Source organism: Elephantulus edwardii, unplaced genomic scaffold, assembly GCF_000299155.1.
Source record: "Elephantulus edwardii isolate Elephantulus edwardi_28Jun2011 unplaced genomic scaffold, EleEdw1.0 scaffold00139, whole genome shotgun sequence".
NCBI lineage: Eukaryota > Metazoa > Chordata > Mammalia > Macroscelidea > Macroscelididae > Elephantulus > Elephantulus edwardii.
The window spans coordinates 2,124,757-2,133,760 of NW_006399889.1; the positions used below are offsets into that span (position 1 = coordinate 2,124,757).

At 41.2% G+C, this 9,004-nt stretch overlaps 1 pseudogene; it reads left to right on the forward strand.

The window, feature by feature from the left end:
* Window positions 1-502: 502 nt before the first annotated feature.
* On the forward strand, window positions 503-2,570 carry LOC102864770 (annotated as a pseudogene).
* The last annotated feature ends 6,434 nt before the right edge of the window (window positions 2,571-9,004 follow it).

Here is a 9,004-nt window from a genome sequence, read left to right on the forward strand (position 1 = left end):
CTGCCAATATGTCTATAAAAGCATGCACACACAAAGCCTGTACACTGTAGCGCAGAAGAAAACCTCACCAAAAGGGCCAGCAATCTGCATCCAATCATAATGACTTAAGACTGATACAGTGTGGAAGTTAGTGAGGACATAACTAGATCAGGGTGGGAGCTTATCAATCTAAAGTCACCTGGCAGTGTGCCTCCAAACATGATGTTCAACCAAGCAATCTTCTTATTTCTTCTATCACCGGGTGGTACTAACAGTTATGTACATGGCTACTAACCAAAAGGTCAGTGGTTTAAATCCATCCCAATGTACCTTGGAGAGCAGACCTGATGAACTGCCTCTAAAAATCACATCCATGAGAACCCTATGGAGCAATGCGACTCTGTGTAAATGCAGTACAATTTGACTCCATGCAAATGGGGTTTGCTCCTGTTGTTATTAGTTGTGTCTTTATGTATATATACCAACTTTCAGTTGACATTGCATAGCCTTGCTTGTTGATGCCATGTGGTCCCAGGGCTCTCAAGGTGGTCCCAGGTCAGCATCATCTGAGCAAAATCTGCGAACTGGTTAGTTGCTACAGAGTCGACTCTGACGCATGGCACCCTTCTATATTGCTGAACAAAACATTGTTCTCTTCTGTGCTAGCCTCATAGTTGTCAGTAGGTTGTCACTTGTCAATCCATCTCACGAAGCATTTCATTTTTTGTGTTTCATTTGTTATGTGTTTCACTTCAAATTGAAAATTCAGCAACTCATATCTATGCACTGTTTCAGGTAATCTTCTCACATGAAGATTTCTAGCCTCAGAAATTTGACGGAGCGTCACTATGAGTCAGAACTGACTCAGGGGCAGTGGGTTGTGGTTGGTTAGATCCTTTGCCAAGCATGATGTCTCGTCCCAGTGACTGGTTTTGCCTGATGACATGTCTAAAGGAAGAAAGATGAAGTATCATCATCTTGTTAGAAATGAAAAATCTTGAGGTCTTCTATCCCTTGACTCAGACCACTATGATTCTGGTGCACTGATGTTTAAGCACTACTGTCTTGGGTAATCAAGGGGAGGCTAAGAAGGAAAGGAAAAAGTTGTGGATAACTAGGAAAACTTCAAAGAGCTTGCTAAGCCCGATGTTAGAGTTCTGCTTTCAGTGTATAGAGCTATACAGTGCAGAAATATGAACCCCAGAAGTGAGGGGCACTAGTTTATATCAGGAGAGGAAAATCCCATTGCTTCCTCATCACTGATGTCTTACTCCAACCAGATATTCCTGTTGGGTGGTGTGAACTAAATTAGCAGTGCCTTCAGCTTCCCAAGAAACAGGTGTCTCAGCCATACTCACAGCCACCAGCCTTACCCCTTGCATTAATTGGCCCTCCCTTCCAGGCCTTTTAAGAACTACAGAGACCAAGTGGATTCCAAATATTGACTTAACTTGCACACACTCAGAGCTGTCTCTACCTGCTCACCCTCACCCCACCCCACTTTTCAGCCTTAATATATGAGAAATACTGGACAATACAGGAGAGGAACAAGCAATAAAGAAAAATAGGACATTGCTGAAGCTGGTGGAAACAAAAAAAAAACCAGGCCTTGTGCCCTAATTACACTATATTTTTAGTCTGTAGTGAATACGGGCTTTTACGGTTAATGATGTCATCAGCGTGCATCTGCCGACTCTTCTCCTGCCCGCACCCAGGAGCAGATGTGATGACCAGAGAATATCGCACAATCATCAAGAGAGAGGCTGTGTTTCTCTTCTAGGTTTGTTGTAACAAATCACCACAAATCAGGTAGCTTATAATAGCAGAAATGTACTGTTTTGCAATTCTGGAGACTTAGAAGTCCAAATCGATATAAAGGCCAGAGAGAGTGGTTGGTCACGGCACAAGTGAAACCAGCTGCAAGACCTCATGCGGAGTTTGAGGATGGGGGGCAAAGTGGTGTCTCAGATTGAATTCAAGACAGAAATACAAGGCAGAGGCAGTGGCGAGCTAATAATCCCAAAACCTTTGAGGGAAGTGTCCACGAAGGACTAGGTTTTGCACTTCAAAGAAAGTTGAAGATTCAGCAAAGTTATAAGTAATTACTATGGAGGAAAAAACATGCTCAAATTCCCCAGGAATCCCAGTTCACCAACTGATACCCAGATCATCTGAAACACCTCTATTTAGCTGAAGAGGATAGGCTCAGAAAGCAGCCTAGAAAAGTTCATCAGCCTTTATCAGGAGAGCAGTGTAGCCTTGACCAGGTTTTGTCTGAAGAACAACCTGGCCTTGATCAATATCTACCAGAAGAATAAATAGAACAGTAAACTCCCTTGCCACTCAAAAGAAAAATAAAAAGATGTCCAACCAGAAGCACAAAAAGAAATTGCACAGGTACAGGCTAAGTATGCTGCAAGAAGCTGGAATTTGAGAAGAGAAAACAAGAGTCTGATGGAACTCAAAAGCTCTCCAAAAAAGAAGAAAATGCTAGTCTTAAAATACTTAGCAAAAAGACTAAAAAGGGCAAGCCAAATTTGAATTTACAGAGGGAATATCTTCTTTAAAAACTACAAGAAAAGACTAATTAGACCTTTGTAAACATCAAAGTTAAACTATATGTAAATAGTCCAGGCCACAATCATCTCACTAACCAACCAGTCCACTGCAATCAAGTAATTTCTGCTTCATAACAACCCTCTATTGGGTTTCTGAGGCTATAAATCTTTATAGAAGAATACTACCCATCTTATTTCCTCAGATTAGCTGGTGGATTTGAACTGCAGATTTTGCATTTACCAGTTAACACTGCGGACCTTTGGGTTACCAATTACCCACAATGCCACAAGAGCTCCTTATGATTCTTTTCAAATCTCAAAGCAAATTCTTTCCTCATCTCCCCCAACTTCTGGTAGCCTCAGGGCTTCCTTGGCTTGGAGTTCTTCACAGTATCATTTTTCCTTTGTCAATTCTCTTTGTGTCTCTCATTTTAGAAAGACACCACTTAGACTGGATTGGGAGTCCCTTGGTGATACAAATAGGTAATACATTCAGCGGTAAACCAAAAAATTTAAAAGGTTCAGATCTACCCGGAGACGCATCAGAAAGAAAGCATTGTTATTGTTAGGTACCTATAAATCCACTACAACTCACAGTGAACAACAGATCTAAACCTTGCCATATACTTACTGTCCAAAAATTACCATTAGTCATATTATTCTTGAGTCCAATATTATAGTTAGTCTGTCAGTTCATCTTCTTAAAAGGGTTCCTCCATTTCTCTCACTCTCTCTTTTCCTCAGCACGATATCTCTTTTGAAGGATTTGCTTCCCTTGACAATATGCCCACAGTGTGTGAGATGAAGTTTCACGATCCTTGCCTCTAAGGAGCATCTTGTTGCATGGCAGGAAATAAATCAACAACTAAAAAGTCTACAGAGCATAATTCTATTCTGACACTCATGGGGTCACCTGGAGTTAGAATTAACTCAAAGGCAATTGGTTTATTCTGGTAACATCTTGAAAGATTATTGCCAACGAGGTCATATTTATAAGTGTAGAGGTTTGGATTTTAACACATCTTTTTGAATGACACATTTGGCTCATGTCACTCACCTGGCTAAATCTTCTGATGATTTTCCACTGAATTTGTAATAAAATTGCTAACTCATCTTCAAATTTTATATCTGTTTATTCCTTAACACTTTCTCCATCCTTTGCTTTCCTGCTTTAGACACTCCGTAATTTGCTATGTTCCTCAGGCATTCAAATTCTTTCTTGTGTCAGCCTCTTTGCAATTGTTCCCTCTGCCAAGAGCACTCTTCCCACAATTGCTTGTTTATACAGGTCAATTATTTTAATCTTTTGAATCTGTGGCAGAAACTAGCTCTACAAATTGTTTCCTCTTCTTCCTGAGCACATAATAGACTTTATTTCTCAGCCTACCTTGCAGTTAGATGTGACAATTGATGGAGAGCAGGGAAAGAAGAGAAAAATTCTATCATTCATTGGTGTGGTACTCTCCTCAAAAAAACCAAACCAAAACAAAACAAAAACCCAAATACCCACCAAACATATGATGCTGAAGAGTATGGCAAACATGTTGGTGATTAACAAGCCAAAAGATGAAAAGGGTCTGGGTTCCATGAATTACTGCATTTAAAAACAAAGCAACAACAACAATAGCAAAAGAAAAAAAACCAAACCAACAAAAAAAAACAAAACACTAAAAATACTATCAGTTGATCAGCCAGTATTTATTGTGAGTTTTAGATTGTAGGAAAAGCAAATAGCAAAAGAAAAACATTTATGATTTCTTTGAGCCTTCTGGAGTTGTCCTGCATTATTATAATAGTTTTACAAGACTCAGGAGTTTCTCTCATTTGTCTCAAGCACCTTCCTTACCCATTCCACCATTATCTTGTCTGACTACATTGTTTAATGTCCTATTTCCAAAGTTAAGTCATTTTTCCCCTCTATCACTGGAATGCATTGTTTAGTCTCTTTCTCTTGTTAAGAGGTAACTTTCTTGAGAGGTAACAAGCTATATGAGTCTTATTGTCACTAGACTTTCCAAATAGAGAAAAGACTGAGGTTGTCAAGTATTTCATTTTACTTGGATCCACAATCATTGTCCACACAAGCAACAGTCAAGGGACCGAATGGCATATTTCATTGGGTAAATCTGCTGCAAAGAACTTCATTAAAGTGCTAAAGAACAAAGGTGTCACTTAGAGGCTTAAGATGCACCTCACCCAAACCATGGTATTTCTAATCCCCTCATATTTATTAAGTTAGACAATGAAGAAGTAAAACTGAAGAAGAGTTGATAACTTTGAATTGTGATGTTAACCACATGCAATGGATAGTATTTTATTTTATTTTACTTTACTTCTTTATTTTATTACTTTATTTTACTTTACTATTTTATTTTTTTTATTTTTCACACCTCTGCCAAGAAATCTGGAGGAGAGCCAGCTGGCCAAGTGACTGGAAAAGATAGATATTTGTTCCCATTCCAAAGAAAGGTGACCCAACAGAGTGTGGAAATTATCAAACAATATCATTGATATCACATGCAAGCAAGATTCTGCTGAACATTATCCAAAAACATTTGGAACAATATGTCAACAGAGAACTGCCAGATGTGCAGGCTGGATTTAGAAGAGGTCATGGTACTAGAGATATTATAGCTAATGTTAGATGGATCTTGGCAGAAAGCAAAGAATACCAGAAAAATGTCTATCTGTGCTTCATTGACTATGCAAAGGCTTTTGACTGTGTGGATCACAACAAGCTATGGCCGACTCTGAGAAGAATGGGAATCCCAGAACATTTGATTGTGCTAATGTGAAACGTATAATTGGACCAAGAGGCAGTCATCAGAACAGAGCAAGGAGACATTGAATGTTTCAAAATCAGGAAAGGGGTCCATCAGGGATGTATTTTTGTCTCCATGCCTTTTCAATCTGTATGCAGAACAGCTCAACTGAGACACTGGGCTGTACGAGGAGGAATGTGGCATCAGGATTTGTGGAAGAGTCATCAACAACCTTCATTATGCAGATGACACAACCCTGCTTGCTGAAACTGAGGAGGACCTGAAGTGCTTGCTGCACAAGGTCAAGGACTGCAGTCTTCAGTAAAGATTGAAGCTCAACATCAAGAAAACAAAGATTCTCACCACTAGGCCAATTGGCATCATCAGTATGGATGGTGAAGATTGATAGTTAACAGTTTTAATTTACTTGGTTCCAGTCAACACTCTTGGTAACAGCATCCAGGAAATCAGGAGACAAATTGCATTGGGAAAGTCAGTTGTGAGGGACCTCTCAAGAGTACGGAAAAGTAACGACATCAGGCTGGAGACTAAGGTGTACCTGATCTGGACTATAGTCTGCAATTATGTGCTATGCATCGGGGAGTTGGACAGTGAATAGGGATGACACAAAGATAATTGATGCCTTTGAGTGTGGTGCTGGAGAAGAGTGTTGAATATACCATGGACTGCTAGGAGAACAAACAGGTTTGTCTTCGAGAGGGTGAAGGCAGAATGTTCCCTGGAGTCAAGGATTCTGAAGCTTTATCTGACATACTTTGGGCATGTTGCAAGAAGGGACTGGTCCTTGGAAAGGGACATCATGTTTGGGAGAGTGGAGGGGCAGTGAAGGAGAGGAAGACCTTTGATGAGATGGATTGATTCTGTGAGTGGAGTGGTGGGAATGAGTGTGTTTGAGACGGCAAGGTTGGCACAGGATAGAAGGGCATTTAGGGCTTTTATACATAGGATTGATATGAGTCACAAGCAACTCGATGGCACATAACAACAACAGCAACACACCTCTCAACAAACTCAACATCAACTAATAACAACAGAAGCTTAAGGAGGCCTGGCTACATAATCGATTACACATTGGGCTGCTAACAGAAAGATTGATAGCTAGAATTCACCAGGTGCTCCTAACAGGGGTAGAATTTGGGGTCAATATATAAGACCATCGCCTCTCATAAAGTTTTATACTCTGGAAAACTCAATGTAGGTGGGGGGAGTTGCTATGAGTCTTAATTAACTGTTGTTGTTGTTGTTGTTGTTGTTGCTGTTGTTATGTGCCATCGAGTCACTTGTGACTCACAGCGACCCTATGTACAACAGCCCTAAACTCTGCTCTTTCTTGTGCCAATCGCATTGTCTCTGACACTCCCATCCCGACTACCCCAGTCACCGAATCAATCCACCTCATAGAGGGCCTTCCCCTCCTGCGCTGTCCCTCCACCCTCCCCAGCATGATGTCCTTCTCCAAGGACCGGTCTCTTCTTACAACATGCCCAAAGTATGTTAGACAGAGCTTCAGAATTCTTACCTCCAAAGAGCCACCCGGTTTAACCCTGTCCAGATGAATCTTTTGTTTACCTAGCAGTCCATGGTACTCTCAATACTCTTCTCCAGCACCACAGCTCAAAGGCATCAATTCTCCTTCTGTCCTCCTTGGTCATTGTCCAACTCTCTGATATATAACAAGTGGTTGCAAAGACCATGGCCTGTATCAGATGCACCTTAGTCTCCAGAGAGACACCATTGCTCTTCAGTACTTTGGAGAGGTCCCTAACAGCAGACTTTCCCATGACAATGCGTCTTTTAATTTCCTGGCTGCCGGTGCCAAGAGTGTTGACTGTGGAGCCAAGCAAACTAAAGCTGTGAACAATCTCAATCTCTTCACCATCTATCCTGATGCTTCCAATTGGCCCAGTGATGAGAATCTTTGTCTTCTGGACATTGAACCTCAATCCATATTGGAGGCTACAGTCCTTGACCCTCTGCAGCAGGTGCTTCAGGTCCTCTTCAGTTTCAGCAAGCAGGGTTGTGTCATCTGCATAATGCAGATTGCTGATAGATCGTCCACCAATCTTGACCCCACATTTCTCCTCATAGAGCCCAGCCTCCCAGATGATCTGTTCTGCATACAGGTTGAAAAGGTATGGAGATAGGATGCATCCCTGGCGTACGCCCTTCCCAATTTTGAACCATGCAGTGTTCCCATGCCCTGTTCTGATGACTGCCTCCTGGCCCAAGTATAGGTTTCACATTAGAACAATCAAGTGTTCTGGGATTCCCATTCTTCTCAGAGTCAGCCATAGTTTGTTATGATCCACACAGTCAAATGCCTTTGCATAGTCAATGAAACACAGATAGACATTCCTCTGGTATTCCCTGCTTTCAGCTAAGATCCATCTAACATTAGCTACAATATCCCTAGTACCACGACCCCTTCTAAACCCAGCCTGGACCCCTGCAGTTCTCTGCTGATGTTCTGTTCCAGCCGTTTTTGAATAATCTTCAGTAGAAACTTGCTTGCATGTGAAATCAGTGAGATTGTTCTATAGTTTCCACACTCTGTTGGGTCACCTTTCTTTGGGATGGGAGCAAATATAGATCTCTTCGAGTCAGTTGGCTAGAAGGCAATAATGTTTGGGGGATTTTTAATGCAAATTCAGTCTTTGAGTGGTACAAATGGCTAACATAATTCTTGGCTTCTAACAAAAAGGATTGGTGATTTAAGTCTACCCAGACACACCTCAGAAGAAGAAAAGCCCAGGAATCCACTTCCATAAGTCATCAACAGAGGACTGACTGTTCAGACATGCATGAGGTCACAGCGAGTGAGGATTCACTCAATAACACCTGACATTGGTGGTAACAGAAACTTAAATACTCACTACATACATGAATAAAGGCTTCACTTTTCCCCCCCAGGGACACTGGCACCTACTTTCTCTGTTAAACTCTCAGATAAACTCCTACTATTTTACCGAATTTCTTTGGTCAGGTCCTTCCTTTATTATTCCAGAACTATTCTACACACATCACTGTTGAACCCATCAATGCATTGTTTTGTAACTCTTTTGTCTGTCTTCCCCCTTAGACCGAGATTCACCAGCAGATATTTGTATGCATAAAGTCTAGGCTGTAGGACAGGTATCAGGGTAACACAATCGATTTGCAATTGTCTGCTAACTGAAAAGTTGGCAGTTCAAACCCATCTAGGAACTCTCGGGAAGAAAGACCTGCTAATCTGATCCCATAAACATCTAAAAAACCCTATGAAGTAATTCTACTCCACACACATGAAGCCACACAAGTTAGGAGCCAACTCAGTAGCATTTGATGACAATAGCAACAACATATAGGAAGTAGTCGAGTGCATGAGTGAATTTGTTAAGGGAACAACTTTAGACTGACTGTGCTGCAAGTAAGTCAGGAGCAGAGCCCAGAACGCAGCAATCATCTGCAATGCTCAGCCTATTCCTCATCTGGATAGTTTTAAGGTTTAACACCCAGCCAAGTGACTGAGTCTAGAAAGATCCCTGAAAGTGATCCATTCTCTCACTCAGCTCACTGCTTGCTTGCTGCCAAGGCAGGTTGTTTCTCTTGGGCTCAGTTCATGTATCTGTAAAACATGAGCTTTGGGTTAAACAATAGTGAAACTATTTTTTAGGATTAAAGGGATATTATTTGAGCATTTTGGGC